This window comes from Triturus cristatus, chromosome 9 (genome assembly GCF_964204655.1).
Source record: "Triturus cristatus chromosome 9, aTriCri1.1, whole genome shotgun sequence".
NCBI classification, from domain to species: Eukaryota; Metazoa; Chordata; class Amphibia; order Caudata; family Salamandridae; genus Triturus; species Triturus cristatus.
Genome location: NC_140592.1, coordinates 686695317 through 686712960, shown reverse-complemented (window position 1 = coordinate 686712960; position 17644 = coordinate 686695317).

Genomic DNA, 17644 nt, shown 5'->3' with positions numbered 1-17644 from the left:
GGTCTCCTTGAGAGATCAGTGGGATTTCCTGAATGCGTTGCAGCTTACTGTGCTGGACCCCCAGGAAAGGGAAGTGCTGGGAGGACCGGTGACAGAGCAGGAGGTCCGTGCTGCTATTTAAAGTGTGGCTGCTGGGAAAACTTTGGGCCCCAGACGCCTCTCTGCCGAATTTTACACTGTATATGCCCCGGCATTGGTCCCATGATTGGTGGCTCTCTGAGCTGAATCTCTGTGGCTTGGGAGGCTACCAGACTCTACGTGCGACACAGTCTTAATTCCACTCCCCAAGACCACAGCTTCAGTGGCCCGCACAGTGGACTTTCACCCACTCTCCATGCTCAACATGGGTTTCAAACTACTCAGTAAGGTCATGGCTTTTCGCGTACTCCCGTATATGTCTACTCTAATTTATACAGACCAGAACGGCTTTATCCCTTCCCGGAGTATATCCTTTAATTTGTGGACATTCTACTCAGTGTTGTTTCACCCAGAGATCCAGGCTCTCCCATGGGCGTCCTTTCTATAGATAGACCTGGATAAGGCCTTTCACGCCGTACAGTGGGACTATCTGTTGGAGGTCATGCGACTTGGGGGTGACTGGCTGCGGTCGATGAAATTGCTTTACGGGGGGCCCAGAGCACGGGTAAGGACAGGTGGACAGTATCCTTACAGTATGGAATTTTCCAGGTTACCGGCCAGGGCTATCCTTCATCTTCAGTCATGTTTACCCTGGCGATCGAGCCATTGGCTGTGTTGTTCAGACAGAGAAGGGAGGGAATGGGGTTCTCTGTACGAAGATATGAACATATTATTTTGTTGTACGCCGATGATCTCTTGATTTATCTAGCAGACGCTGTGGCGGGCTTTGCTTCAGCCCTTGAACGCATGAGGAGATTTGAACGAGTATCGGGCTTGAAAGTTAATAGGAACATGGCCTATTTGTTTCTCGTACTCCTGACGCTAACCCGCCCCCCCCAGACCTCCCTGCAGAACTTAACTGGGCACCGTCCACCTCCAGATACTTAGGGGTTCATATTTATCTCTCCCTTGAAGATCTCCAGGAAGGTAAGCTTGGAAGGGCTCTCCGATCTCTTAGATCTTGTGTCCCCTTTTGGTGTTCATTGTGATTACCTATTATGGCCCAAATTTCCCTATCCAAGATGGTTATACTCCTGTGCATGTTATATCTTCTTATTAACCTCCGATTACAGTGCCTGCTTGCTGATTTCTCCAACTGGACTCACTATTAAGGGACCTTATCTGGGATAAAGGACAGCCAAGGGTGTCTTTAGCCTTAGCCAGGGAGGAGCCAAGGGGATTGCATCGGCGCCCCATTGCCGAGCAATGGAAGGAGGTCCTGGATGCCTGGGAACATCCGGAGGGATAGCGCAATTTTGAAGAGGGTAGCTGAGATGACTCCCAGTCGGTGAAGGATGTGCGCCTGTAGTCAGGGATTCTGACCAGAGGGACAGCCCTCAATAAGAGATAATAAGAGGCAGCAGGAGAAGCGGGGTTTGGGGGGCTGGTCCGGTGAGCCCTTGTAGGTGTGGGGTGGGGAAGATAGACGTTCTTTGGAACCCCCCCCCACATCCTACCCTGATCAAGATGAGTGGGACTGATGTCTGGAATGACCCCCCCGACCCCGTCCACCTAGTGCTATATACACCCCAATTTGTTTTCTCAGATCCTAGTATGTCTTACGCCACCATGCAAGGACTATGCTTTCCACAAGAGTCCTGTCTCCGGGAATCTCTGTCAATCAGAGGACGAGCAGAGTATGAGGCAGACAATTCAAATCATGAGCCATAGCGACCTGCACCACGAAACTGCGGTGTTTCAGGTGGCAGGGGAGACAATCTGGGTCGGTGGGGGTATGCAATGCTTGTGGGCAATAAAACGGTACACAGGAGCACTAGCATCTGTCTTAGACCAGGCCCCTAACAAAACATCATGCAGCACCTCACAAAAGAGCAATACCGGTTCAACACCAGATTGACCCGGGTGAAGAACTCTAATGAGGGGGGTCAGTAGGCTTTGCCACCAAAGAAAGAGACCAGTCTAAAAATAAAACCACCCTTTCCAACATGTCCGCCAAAGAAGAACTGTCCACCATGGCCAGGTCAGGAGGAGAAAGAAGGCCAGAAGCAGGAAAAGACCCAAACCCGCTTTCTTCACCCAAATTAGCAATGCAACTATCCACCATAGGAGGATCCACAGGTACTGGCTGCACAAGCCCAAAACCTTCCTAATTTTTTTCCAAAAATTGTTTTACCAAACCCTGATGCATTAGCTCTGCACGAGACGTTAATCGATGCCGATCCGTAGCGACGTCAGGAGAAGACAGTGGAAGGACCTCTGAAGGCGTCATGGACAGAATGAGGCGAAAGGAGGCAGAAAGTCTCAATAACAAGCCCTGGAGGGTCGGAGACGACCGACACCGCAGAAGCAAGCCCCGAAGAGTTGATTGACACAGCAGGTGTGAACCTCGAAGGGATGTGCACCGGCGACGATGTGTATAAGGGTCTATGTGCAGCCAAGGGTGAACCCGCCGGTGTGTGTACAGTCAAAGCACCCGTCACCTCCGAAGGACCCTGAGGTGCTGGAAGGGGAAGATCAAGATCAAAAGATGGCATGGAGAGCAAAAGAATAATCTCTCATTTGGGTTAAAGTTGCCCGACTCCAGGAAACGCAGGGAGGCACGGGAGAGACTCTTGCACGGGGTCCTCAGCTGGATGGCATGCGGAACCGTGGAAAACCACGTCATGAGACCAGGATATGCCACGACTTTGATTGTTTGCGACGCAACTTTAGTTCTCATACATTTTTTTGGCCATAGGCCATAAAAGTTTTGCAGCAAAACAAAGTTAAAATTAAATTTGTTGGCATCAAGCTGCATATCGTTCATGGTGGGCTTCCACTCAGTGAGTGTAACATACAAGACTTTACTATTTACATATCGGACCAAGATACTAAAACAAGGACAAAGCCATAGTACAAAATCTTATATGGTCCGTCATGCCTAATGGAAGAGTAAATGCTTGTTTTTGCGACTATCATTTATTTGAGTTCTAAAACCCATGGTTTGCTACCCTCTTGATGGCTTTGTTTCGGTTAAAACCATTAAAATGCATGTATATGGAAAAATCAGTTAATAATACAATAAGTTCTATACAAAGTTTACGTTATCCACAATACAGTACTTGAGAGAGAGGAATATATTGTTCACTATCAACACAGTTTCAGCCCCATCTTCCCCCATGCAAATCCTACAGCTAATGGATATTTAGACATGCTACAAATTATGTATGGTGTTGTATTATGTATCACCACTCGGAGGGCTTCTTGGTGTTTCCTAAACCCTAGCAATTTGCATAAAGGGTGAATCTATTTCTTCCTCGACCTAGCTTATGCCGGGCTGAAGAACAGGATATGTGCAATGTCTTCGGTGTGGCCTAAGGTATCTGAAGTGCCGGATTTATTCTTCCTGTGTTTCCCATTTTGCAGTATAGCTCTTGATTTGGAGAGTTTCATACCGAAATTTCATTTACAAGCTCCTTGCCAAGTGTGGCTTCATAGTGTCAAGAGACTCTTCGTGACATGAGTTTGGTTTGACATTAAGAAATTGTGTTGGCAGTTTGCCTAGTATATTTGTTTGAGGGTTTTCTTAAAAATGCACACTAGCTGTTGCAGTTCCATCCATTAGGAGGGGAGGCCGAGTTTTATAAACCATTGCTTGACGTATCTAAGCCAAGGAAAGGTTAGGTGTATATCAAGTTCTAAAATTGCTTCAATACCCTCTCTATAATCCACCAACTCTAGGGTTGTCCATATTCTAATCTAATAAAGCAGCGGGCGTAGTGTTGCAATATACCCTATCCGTTTAATATTTAGGTCATGGAGCATCGGGATAAGTGGTGTTGCCAATGGTAGCTCCAATATCCTTCTCATTAACTTGTTCTCCCTAATGTGAGTTGTTTAGTGCTACCAATGCCCCACAGTTCAGATCTGAATAAGACAGCTGCCTGTGCTTTGTTTGTATAAATCTCTAACACTGGTGTAATCGGTTTACTCGTAGATGAGTTGTATTTATTGAGGATAGCCCCAGACCCCTGCGTAAGAACCATTGTGGAATAGTTTATTTGTGATTTCCATAACAGCTTTGAATCTAGTGTTATACCTAAATAAGTGAAATTTAGTACATATTCTAGTTTTTGATCGCCCACCCTGATATCTCTCTTGTAATTGTTATGAGGATTTATGCCAATATATTTGGTGTTTCCCAATATGTCCAGACCTATTTCATTTCAATATGTATTAAAGTCGTCCAATAGATTTTGGAGACCTTTGTGCATCTCCAAGATCAAGATGATGTTGTCTGCAACTAGTAGCGTTGGAACCAGATTCCCGCTGAGTTTAAGGGGCTCAGTTTTGGGATTTTTTAAGGCAGTTGACCACATCAGTGTTGCAGTGAGAACAAGGTGGGCGCGAGCACGCATTCCTGTCACATTCCTCTGTCTATGGGAATTGGTTCAGTAACCTCTCCATTCCTACCCCAGAAAATTCGGGGACCCCTTCCAAAATGGACCTATGGACTGAAAGCGTGGCAAATCTGCAAGAATCTAAAGAACTGAGAATGGTGTATTGAAAGTCAAACTGCAAGTCTGAGAAAGACCACATATCTGAACCCTGCCATACATCACCCATATTTGTTTTGGGAGCGTAGCCCTGCCCCTCCAGTCAGTCCACTTGTGAAAATCACTATATCAAATCTGTAAAAAAGATGGGGATCGGCAACCCATATATGCTGCCCCTTCTCACATCCCACGACATAAGGGACTTCTCCGCCTGGTATGCCAGGTCCTCTTGACCTCCAGACAGTCATTCAGAACAACCAGGTGCGAGGTCCAGTAGTAGAGATTGAGATCAGCTGCGGCTAGGCCGCCTTCAAAAGTGGACAGTACACACTTACCGAACGCTGTGCGGGCAATCCGATGCACCCACAGAAAGGGCTCCACCATGGTCTGGTCTGTATGGAACGGAACCAAACTCCAGGGATGGCATGGAAAACGTTCTGCTCATCGAAGAGATGGCACCATCATTTTAAACAATGCAATTCTGCCCATAATATTGAGAGGACCACAGCTCCAGATCTCTATGCATGCAGGTCCCCAACGGTGTCAGATTCAGCAACCATGCCAGATCAGAGTGATTGGTAGCAGGCATGAAAACAAAATCAATACAGGAGCCAGTTTTCTGTGCTGCAGAGGTGTGAGTGAAGGCTTAAGTGTTGGGATGCCAGGTGTGCCAAACATCCAAAAGACTAAGGCTGGCTGTTCTGTCCTGGAGGCAGAGGGCTGGGACTCACTATGGGGCCTAGTTATCTGCTGTGGGAGACAACAGTGCACTGACGTCTCTACCCACAATGGTACCCCTCCCCCCCGGGCAACCCCTCCAGGACCTGTTGCACTGCTGCCACCTTAGAGCAGCCAGCTGAGGAAGTATGTAGACACTCAGTAAGTTATGAGGCTGTCTGTTGATCAACCCCTCATCAGCGACATACCTTCCCTGTGGGTCTGATGAACTACGGGTAACGTCCATGGGAAGGCATCTATGAATCGGGTCAGCCACTCCTCGAGAGCCCCTGTTCTGACCTGCGTGGTATACCTCATCCATATTGAGCAATGAATTGGCATCAGGTAACCAGGAGGACCGTCTCCTGAAGTAAGAGCACATCCGTAGAATGACGCTTGGCAAAACCCAATACCGCACTCCGCTTGATGCGGTCATTAAGGCCACTGACATTCCATGCCATTACGTTAAAAGCTATCAGACTTTATACGACATTCTATGGTCCCGGAATTACCTATGGGAACCCCCAGTAAATAACAGGAAACAAGGGTCACAGCCTGCCTTATACAAAACCAAACACACGGCTCAATGGACCGACCCACCACAAACATACCCTCTCAACCATCCCTCCACCCCACACTTCCACCTCAGAAGCATTTGTTACCCCAACTCTAAATATCACACACAAAAGAAAACCAACGGTTGGCGCAACACAACCCACGTCCCCCCTCGGAATCACTCTTGAGAATGATACAGTGCTCCTGGCTGAGGTATACAGGAAACTCCAAGGGCTTTCAACTCAAGCATTGGTAAATGCATTAGGTTTCGCCTATGTGATTAATAAGCTGTTTTTTGTTGTAAGTTATAGCTTGCTGAGTAGTTGTACAATACAAGTTACAGAAAGTCTGTTTAATTGTTATGGCTTGTTTACGTACAAAAAGGCTATATAGTGTGCTGTTACTAGGGGTATAGAGCAGGGAAGTAATAGCAACATTTTGAAAAATGAAAGAGGCAAATAATAGAATTCATATATGTAATGGCAATATTATGTATTTAGAGGAGTTATGACAACTCTTGGCCCCAGTGCCACTTCACCTGCTGCACCATTCAAATCATGACCCTATTGCCTGTAAGGTAATTGCACTTGTGACTGCCTGATTAGTAGTAAAATATTGCAATCTTTGGTGTTTAGAGGGCTTCCAAGAGCTTTGGGCTCTGGTGTAACTGCACCTGCTGCACCATTGAAATCATGACCCTAGTGCCTGCAAGGTAACTGCACTTGTGACTGCCTATTTAGTAGTCAAATTTAGCAATATTCTGCATTTAGTAGGGTTCCTAGGGCATTTTCCACCAGTGCCACTGCACCTGCTGCAACATTCAAAACAAGCACCTGTGGTCTGCAAGTTAACTGTATTTGTGAGTGCCTATTTAGTCATAAAATATAGCAATATTAGATGTTTAGTGGGGTGTCTAGATCTTTTCGCCCCAGTGCCACTGCACCTGTTGCACTTTTGAAATCATGACCCTAGTGCTTGCTAGATAACTGCACTTATGACTGCCTGTTTAGTTGTAAAATATAGCAAGATCAGGTGTTTTGAGGAGTACTGACAACTTTTTGGCCAGGTGCCACTGCACCTGCTGCACCATTCAAATCATGACCCTAGTGCCTGAAAGATAAGATAACTGAACTTGTGATAGCCTGTTTACTAGTAAAATATAGTAATATTTGGCGTTTATTGGAGTTATGACAACTTTTGGCCCGATGCCACTGCACCTGCTGCACCATTCAAATCGAGCCCCTTTCGTTTGCAATTGTGGCTGCCTGTTTAGAAGTCAAATATAGCAATATTAAGTGTTTAGAGGAGTTCTGACAAGTTTTAGGCTTAGTGCTACTGCACCTACTGCACCAATCAAATCATGATCCTGTTGTCTGCATGGTAGGAAATAAGTTACTACCTGTAACTGTAGTTCTCCAGTATTGGAATCTTTCATAGATCCACATGCTTCAATCTTTCCTCGTCGTCGAAATGAGAGTCCCCGGTACATTTATACAAGTAATGTCACAATAGACATAGAAGTTAAAGGCCTAAGGCCTCATTATTTAGATAACATATCTAAGTCCTTATTTAAACAAGCATTGGCATAGCCAATAGGTCTCGCATTTGGGACCTTATAAGTATGTAGTTATGCAGCAGAAAATCCTTGGTGCAACAACCTAAACTGTTGCATTGGCTAAACACTTATAAGGTCCCAAAGGCGAGAACTATTGGCTATGCCAATGCTTGTTTTCCTTCTTCATGTCTGATGATAATAATAAAACAATTATAATTATACATTTTCATGCTCACAGCTTTACAGTGCTCTGAACAAAAGGTGTTAGTATCTAACAAATTATGGTTGCTCACATTATCTTCCTTGGACATATGAAGGGCGGAGTCAGCGCTGCAGTTGTCATGACACCGTGCTTTCGTTTTTTTTTTTATTACATTTTTTTTATTGCAGCACGGCAGGCCAGCGCAAGCGCTTGTTAACCCCTTCGCCGCGGCAGGAATTCCGCCGCGGCGCTGGGGGGGGTTTGGGGGCAGGTGCGGTGGCGCTGTGCTCGTGACGGAACCACTCCGTCACGAGCCACGGTTGAGCTGTGCTCATGACGGAGTGGTTCCGTCACGTCTCCGCCCACTGCGCTAATCGCCCGCACAGGCGGGGAATTAGTGCCGCGTGGGCGGAGCGGCCACCAACGGCCGCAGCATGACGGAACCACTCCGTCATGAGAACAGCGCAACCGTGGCTCATGACGGAGTGGTTCCGTCATGAACGGGGAAGGGGTTAATAGTTTTCCCCTTGTTCATCGAGAACTACAAATCCTAAAGTTAAAAAAAACAACACAGTGCTGTGCAAGCAACTTACGTCTGACATAGGATGCCTAGAGAGCTACGGGAAGACAGGAATAAGAACCGGTGGGGGGAAGCGTTTTGCAGAAGGTCGGGTGAGCTTGATCTAACTGGGGGGGGGGGTTGGTCGGGCTGTGGGCTGTTGATACATTCGGTAGAGCACACTTTGAAAGATTGGCATCTAGGCGCTTGTTGTAGCTGAGCAGATGCGGTGTCTGCGATATCGATCCGACAGAATAACTCATGAAATGCCCTTGTAAACATGCCCTGTGCACCCATCGCCCTCCAGGGTCTGCGCTTTTAGAACATGTAAACTTCTGCGCACACAATGATAGGCATGGACTCCATTCCTAGACCAGGACACGCTAGGATAATGTTCTACACCGCACAGATCGAGCACCCCCACCTGCAGCTGTCCAGTCATATCTCGCGCGCGGTATAGAGCTGGACTGGCCACAGAGGATGCTAGCTCAGTGGGTGAATGCGCCACCTACGCAGATTTGCATGCAGCCTGCCTGTCACAGGTTTAAACCCCAGCGTACCAGCCCGGAAATTTGACGCACCTTCTACAGGCATTTGTGGATGACGACTTACAGGCTCTTGGCTTAAATTCCGCCACGATAGCTGAGATGGTCAATACGCCTGCTGCAGAGCTGCGTGTGTAATCTACAGATCCCAGGTTCTAACCGCAGCAAGATGGCGCAGAAGGTTAATGCGCCTTGTTCCTGATCTGCGCGTGACACGTTATTGACACTATGAAAACAGCACTTTATTGTTATTAGTTCGTGTGAGAGCCACAGTGTTGCCAAACGTTCATCCACCTTTAAATGCACTGCAGCTGCTGTTCTAAAAAGCTGTTGTGGGCCCTCTGCACCCACCGTGCTGCTGTTGGCCATTAATGTTCTATGTCTGTGTTTCTGAGAAGGGATTTACTTGCTGGCTCTCTACTCGGGATGTGCCTAGATGTCAGTTCTCAAGCCCATCGCGTTTTTTTTCCTCTTAGATAGGTCCCGCATTAGAAGAAATGCTGCTGCTGTGCCCGGATTGCTGCTTACTACTAGAAGGGAGGTCCAGGGGGACTCTATTGCCCAGCCTGCCTCGCTCCGCTTGCATCATCGCCAAGCGCCCAGAGGCACTTTAAATCTTGCCACGGGTCCCGCATTGGAAGAAACGCTGCTGCTGTGCCCGGATTGCTGCTTACTACTAGAAGAGAGGTCCAGGGGGACTCTATTGCCCAGCCTGCCTCGCTCCGCTTGCATCATCGCCAAGTGCCCGGAGGCGCTTTAAATCTTGCCGCGGGCCCCCGCAGCGCGGGTCCCTCATTGGAAGAAATGCTGCTGCTGTGCCCAGATTGCTGCTTACTACTAGAAGGGAGGTCCAGGGGGACTCTATTGCCCAGCCTGCCTCGCTCCGCTTGCATCATCGCCAAGCGCCCAGAGGCACTTTAAATCTTGCCACGGGTCCCGCATTGGAAGAAACGCTGCTGCTGTGCCCAGATTGCTGCTTACTACTAGAAGGGAGGTCCAGGGGGACTCTATTGCCCAGCCTGCCTCGCTCCGCTTGCATCATCGCCAAGTGCCCGGAGGCGCTTTAAATCTTGCCGCGGGCCCCCGCAGCGCGGGTCCCTCATTGGAAGAAATGCTGCTGCTGTGCCCAGATTGCTGCTTACTACTAGAAGGGAGGTCCAGGGGGACTCTATTGCCCAGCCTGTCTCGCTCCGCTTGCACCAGGTTTTTTAAATATCTTTTTAGCAGCTGTGACAAAGGATTCATAAGGTACATTTCTCACTCGCTGTGAACATTGGATTATTATTCCTCGTTTTTAGGTCTCGCCTTGCTATCGCGTAAGCGATTGCAAAGCGAGACTATAGAATACGGGTTTCAAAAGTGCTCCCAAAAAGCGGATTGCATGGCTAGCACGCGCACAATCACGCACATCGTGCCGCCATGCAATCCGCCTTTTGGGAGCACTTCAAAGGGTCCGCTCCCCCGCCCCCAAGTGCGCGCGCGCGCGCCACGCTCCGCCGGGCTTGTTTTTCTTTTTTTTAAAACTTCAAGCACGAGGCGCGCGTGCGGCCAATGCTTGTTACTTTAATGAGCTTGGCGCCCATTAGGGACACCGCGCTCACTTTATTGATATTTTCGCGGCACTTTAGGTACCGCGCTTGTTTATTTCATTGATTGGCCACGCGGGCCGCTTTTACCGCACTGGTTACTTTAATGATTTCTCCTACTGCAAGCACGACGACATGCTCTGCTTACATTTAGCGCGCCATGTGCGCTTTCACTTTTAAAACATCCATGACAATGGCGGTGCTTCGTTTCTAATGCCATAGGGCATTCCAAATATTTTTTTTCAGGTTTCGACTGCGTTGGCGCAAGCTTTTCAGCTGGTGCGTGGGTGTTACTTTTTGCAGGTCGGCGTCGATTTTCCTGCAAGCGCCGTTAATTTCACAGCTGCTGCATGGAGTACCACGCTTGTTTATTTAATTGATTGGCCGCGTATTATTTCTTTCAGAGACTAAAGCATGACGGGCCGGGGAGGAGCTCGACGCGCTCAAGCTTTTCAGCTGGTGCGTGGACGGGTGTTACTTTTTGCAGGTCGGTGCCGGTTTCCCTGCAAGCACCGTTGATTTCACGCTACTGCATGTATTGTCACCGAGAAAAGACTTTTCGGGGAACAATCGCTGTTTATTCACTCAGTGTTACACGCATGTTCAACTAGAGGCGCATTATCAGAGACCGGGAACACGTGTCTCGCTCTAACTCAGCAAAAACAGAACATCTCGTGGTTCACAGCGCTAACACACAAGAATGAGAGTCTCATTTAAAACTCCAGGGTGACTAATTTACACAATTCATATCCAACCGCGACTCACTGTGAGAAGAAGCGCCGTCACGACAACACTCCAAGTGACCACGCGTGCTCTACGGGGAACACTGCCTCAACTGAACAGGGAAGGCTAGAGCGGCCCATCGAGGGCTATGTATCCATGAGGAGCTGTGGAGACGAGGCTGAGTTGCGCCCCGTTTTGCAATTATCAACAAGACAAGAAAGAGGTCACGGAACGCGGATAGTCAAGCTCACAGTGAGTAATACTGTAGTACCTCAATGCACCTCATTCCACACGTAGCACTCCCTGTTCCATCACTGGGACCGGCATATTCTGTAGTCAGTACTGCTCAGTCAGTACATACCTGTCCTGACAGTGTCACTGTTCCCCCTGGAGCCCAGGCACAGCTCAGTCAATACACCTCAGCCCAATGGCACCCATCTTATTTCAGCATTTGACAGCCTTTCCATTCGCCTCAGTCCCATCCTCACCCAACACCACCCTTGCGGTGTCTCCTAAAATACATCAAATTTTTTTAAGGTGGGGTTTGTACATGATGTCTGCTTATTTTGTAACTCTGTTGTTGTGTTCTAAGACTTTACCATCCTATCGCATTGAAAATATACACTGTCCCATTTGGCGCTCAGTAAACTCTTACAAAAGGCTAAATGCTTAGTATTTCGTAACATGTGCGTTATGTTTGTGTGTATACTATTTTATCTTTCACTCACTTTATGCTTTTCTTTATTTTTTGTTTGTTTTAACCTCTTAAACTTTTTCCCACAGGTTTTAGTTTATCTCCTTTTTGAAATGGTTTTTGTTGTTTTCTAGTCTTCCTTTCGGTTTTTCTACTGTTTTCCTCTGTCATTCATTCTCTTTCTGTTTAGCTTCTTTCCGTCACGCTCACGAGCTCGTCTACCTCTCCCTACCCTCCCCGAGTAGAGTACCTGAGTGCACTGCCCCAGTCCTCTCCTATCCTCGCTGCATAACTAACCACTTATAAGGTTCCAAAGGCGAGACCTATTGGCTATGCCAATGCTTGTTGTTTTTTTCCTCTTGTTTAAACCGGGCGGGTGGTTAAAGTTTTAAAACTGTCCACAATTTAATAGTGTGGTACATTTTAGCATATCACTAACTGCTGTATTGTTTCTTATTTGTTTTTTTTAATGGGATTATTTGATACATATTATTTTTGTTTAATATTGTACATTTGTTCTGATATTAACCAGTGTAATATTTGGCGCACTTGAACGGGTAAAAGAAAAGCTGTGGATAGTGGAGAGAGTGGACTCATAAAGAAAGGCAAAATAGCTAAAAAAAAACAACTAAAACGTTGAGCAAAACCCACGCTGCTATGGATCGCATTGCCAACCTTGTTGGTGAATGCGAGGAGATCTTACTCGATTCCTCTGGCTCGTGTAGTTCCACCATTGTGGCCAGTGTACCTCCCCCATACTAACCACAAGTAACAGACAACCTGTCTCAGTCATTCCGGATATGTTCAAAAAGCAATTTTCAAAGGGTCAACAACCTGCTAACCCTGACCTTAGACAACATGAAGAAAGTACTAATTCTTCCCTGCATAGCCCATGCCCTGTGTTAACCTGTGCAAATGAGCCCACCATTCCCTGTTCAAATCGTTTTCTGCCCCTATTGCAAATCTCTCAGGAAGAAATTGTCCAGTCAGCATCTATGGGGATTGAAGATGCAAGTAACAGATGTAATGATATTCTGAATAGGGGCCATTGTTCTTGTTCAGCACAGTTTAGAAACCAGATAAATTACTTAAAAGATCAGACTAGGCATCTTATGAGGGAAGTTAAGGAACTAAAGGGAATGATAGATAGCCTTAATGTAGCGTTAAAAACATGCTCTGGCAAAGAGTATTTAGCTATTCAAGATCTGCCCCATATTCAAGTTAAAAGTGCACCAATTACTAACAAAGGAAACCCTAACCATCCAATTGATAAGAACATAGTTGATGTACAAACGGAAAGTGCTCCCAAAAAACCATCTTGTGACCCAAATGCCATGTGGAAATGTGCAGTTATAAACGAAGTAGCAAGTAGATCAGGTAAATTGCCTAATTTATTCAATAGAAGGGAAACTCAACCCGCGTATGTTCCTTCAAATCAGATTAGGACAAGCCCACCCATAAGAGTAAGCCTTACTTAGAATTCTTGCCCTCGGCCACTAAAGCCACATATTTTTCTAACTAATATGGTCTGGTACGGCCTAACGCCCCCTCCTCCCCTGATGGTGACAAAAAAACCAAGAAAACGTTCTTGTTTTTGGAATAGGGGGTCGTTGACCCCCGAACGTATTAACATACAAAACAAGTTATATTCATAAAATACCATAACGCAGGAATGACAAGACAGGATTCGGTACATTTGCTTAGATCCTAGCTTTAACAAAACTCTAATACATAAATGTTCCTATCCTAGTCTAACACATTGCTGTTCACATTTCTGTGTATTCCTCTGAGCCTACGGCAAGGTCAAAACGCTGGCCCCTCCCCCTTACACCAAAACTGCCCCGCGCATCCCAACCGGGATGCGCATGCGCCGGAGGCCCAGCTGACCCGGAAGTACTTACCCCCAGGCAACCCCCAAACGTTCAGGACTTACTCCATAAAGGGGCCATGCAGACAGCGCAGCTTACTTACGCCCGCGTGCAGGGTGGCTAACCAGCCAATGGAAAGCGTAACCCCCCCCCCTTTGTCCCCGCACCGTTCCAACCAACCGGTTGGTTGGAACTGCCCCTGGAGACTGGTGAGAACCAAATGTCCCTCCCCTCTGGGCAGCCCACGTAATGAGACGCCCCAAAAGATGAGTCAATTTAGTCTGTCCAACCTATGACCTTACCGCTCGCCTAGGAATATCGCCTAAAAACACGACAAAAAAGGCATCAACAACATATCTACAAATTGGTAACCTGTGGAAAAAATTTACAGAAAAACATACATTTTTACAACAAACTCTTAGTTCAGGGATGGTGGGTGGGGAAAAAAGCGGTTAAAGAGCCTCCCGAGGGAGGTAACGCACAAGCACCCGATGTGCTACCAGGGGGTGCCCCGGAAGTGATTCAATCACTTCCGGGGCATTACCTCCAGCGAGAGACCAGGACTGGGTGGCACAGTTCCGGTGGGGGCACGGCCGACCACCATAATGGCGGCGGGGCCGATGCTGGCCCCGCCTTCCTCTGTTCCCAAGACCCAGCCCAGCCTAATTAGAGAGGATGAACAGTCCTTGATTAACAAGAGTATCCAGTGGCTGCGACATGTACGTAAGTGCAGATCATTAATCAGGGAGGATATATCCTCTGCTATAAGATATCGTTCGAAGGATGTAGACTCTGACTATGTGTGCCTTACCCTTGTCTCGCCACTGTTGGTAGAGAACCTGCTGGCATTTGAGTTAAGAACTTCACACCTTATCCATACAAATATTAGGTTGAAACTGAACCCTCCAGATTTTGTTAACTATTTACCTTTTAATGCCCATGAATCAAATCTAATTGGGGATTCATCTCTCCAAAATATAGACTGACCACCAAATGACATGAATCTACAGGGAGGATCCCTGGTGACCAGCCCCATGGGAGGGGTTGAAAGCTCCTGTATGGGCTGTCTTTCTGGTACTGGTTCAGTAGGGATGGATTGTGTTGATGACTTGCCTATGACTTATTCCCGATCACCGAAAGTAGCCCGTATCAAAACGGGAAACTTAAATCCCAAAGTAAAACACACCTCAGTTTTAGCCACTTCTGTAATAGGTACACCAATGGTGGCTAGCTTAGGCACTAATACAGTGAACCACGATCCATCTCTATTGAGACTCGCATCGTGGAATATAGCAGGGTTGCCCAATAAGATCAATTCATCTGATTGGATAGATTTCATCGAAACACTGGATATTATAGTGTTTCAGGAGACCTGGGCGTTGGCCCCGGTTTCCATCATGGCTACCTTACTTTCCACAAAGTGGCAGTGGGTGGACATAAGGGACGACCTTCTGGAGGTTTAAAAATATGGGTAAGGCAGTGCCCTGCTTTCAAGATAATTGAACTTGAGATTGATAATATGGATATTCTGGCGCTGCTTATCTGTTCTAAAAACTCGTCTAAAATACTCATAGTAAATGTTTATGCTCGGGGTTTGGCGGGTGGCAGGTCCTCAAAGACTATTGCTGATCTTAATAACTTTCTAGTCAGTAAGGGAGAAGGGTATAATACAATTATTGCTGGAGATTTTAACACTACTTTTGAGCCTTTGGACCATGAGGACGGCCAACTAAGTGCAGATGAAGATGCCCAATGGGGTATCCCCCAACTGGAAATCCCACAAGTCAAAAAATGGACCGAGGCAGCCCTCAAGTTGAAAGCTCTTAGTCTAGAGAGGGTTGTGAGAGCAGCAAATGGATGCACACCATCAGACCTGCTCAGGATCACATACTTATAATAATGGCCTGAGAAGTAGCCGAATAGATTATATCCTTATTAATGTACAGTATTGGTCCTCAGGAGTGGACATGAAGGTCTGCACAAGGAACAAAAGTGATCACAACCCACTTGTGATCCGGGCACTGCGGGAGACTCGTCTTCCGTGCCCTTCAGATGGCGGCGGAGGAGGCCCATCCAGAGGAAGGCAGCGCTCTAGTCTTCCCAGCCGGCGTGGAGCTGACGTCACGCGCCGAGACCAGAGAAACGCGGAGGGACGAGATCGGGGAAGCAGCGAGAAAAGGGGGAGAACGCGAAGCAGAGCGAGAGAGAATTCAGGCTAGCAGGCAGCAGCAAGGGAGCACCGGAGAGAAAGAGCAGAGACGCCGTGAGCCTACAGCAGACACCGCTCTAGTGTCCAGTCGTCCCGGGGAGAATCAGGACGCCGAGACACCCCATGCTACAGTCCCGGAGGACTGTAGCTTCAGGTCAGTGCCTTTCCTGCGTTACTTAAAAAGCTTAACGGGGAGGGGGAAAGCAAGGGGAACACCGGACATGGGGCACTAACCAGGACCGACCTGTCCCTCACGACTCCCCACCCTCACAAATCGTGGTGATAGCAAAGCAGGTGGAGGGTTTTTTTCACATCCAAGGAAAGTCCTATTACTGACGGGAGGTTGTTCTTTTGTTTCCTTTGTCTCCCGGGGACGCCACTTTTCCCAGAGAACCCCCTAAGAAGCTGACGTAAAGCGGACAGGAGAGGGACCCAAGGAAGCGACCACCGGACCTGGGCATCGCTCATTTACTTTCCTGGAGAACTTTAGTTTCGTTTCTTTGTTAATTTAATAGAGGTTTTCAGCAGCCTCTGTTCGGACCTTGTCTAAACCTTCAATAAACTACGCCCACATAAACCTAGCGGCTCCTACAGTACGTCCTTAACTACTAGAAGCAAGGGTCAGTTACAGGCCCGGGGAGGGGGCCAGAGCACACCACTACTACTAGAAGTAAAAGGCTTAGCCCAAGTAGGACCCTTGTCTCTAGTCAAGATAATTGAAACCGCCAATGCTATAATTAGTAACGACATGAGGAGGGTTAAATGGTCTCGGGTAATCGAATACGAAAGCTCCATTATAAGTACGAACGCTGAGGTGGTAAATACACTAGATCTTCTTGAAAAACTTACAAACCAGGATGAAATCAACCATAATATTACACATATTCATGAGTCCATGTTCGGAAATATCAGGCGCTTTTTTACCAAATCTTATGAAACCCTAAGAGATCCTTATTAAAGCGTGACCATTGGTACAATAAAGCATGTAAGATAGCATACAAACAGTTGTCCTGGGCTATAAAATCCAAAGGTATAGATAGGATAAGATTAGCCCGTAAGCAGTATAAAACTACACAATTATTGGCAAAAAAAGGCATGGGATGAACAAAGGTGGAACAAACTTTTGATAGTAAGTAAAATGAATAACACACAATCATTCTAGCAGCTTGTTAAATGGGGCAGAGGAGGCCAAGAAAATGCCCCGTCTAATCATATTGCCCCAGACCAATGGGTATCATTTTTTGAGCTCCAATTTGCTGTTACTGAAAATATACCCTTATTTATAGCCCCAAATGTAGAAACCCCAGCAAAATTATCTTTAAGGGGAAGTCGAAATCGCTGTGACTTCGGCACCTAAAGGTAGAGCACCCGTTCCCGACTGTGTTCTAGTGGATTTATTTTTGTCTGACAAAGAAAACTGGTTTAGGTATATTTTGTTTCTTGCAAATGCAATTTCTAGCGGAGCATCTATTCCTGATTCTTGGCGTGGGGCGGAAATCCTCCCTATTTATAAGAAGGGGGATCGTTCCAGCCCCAATAACTACAGGCCTATCAGCCTGATCGTTTCCACTCAAAAGATCATGGCTAGATTGGTTCTCAATAGAATACAGTTATGGATAATGGAGAACAACATACTATCCCCCTTCCAAGCAGGTTTTAGGGCCTACGTAAGTACGATAGACCAAGTTTTCTACTTTGTATTAATCTACTGGCGTGTTGTATTGCTGGCGGGTGGAACCATTTTTGCTACTTTCATAGATCTTAAAGCAGCTTTCGATACGGTCCAGAGGAATAAGC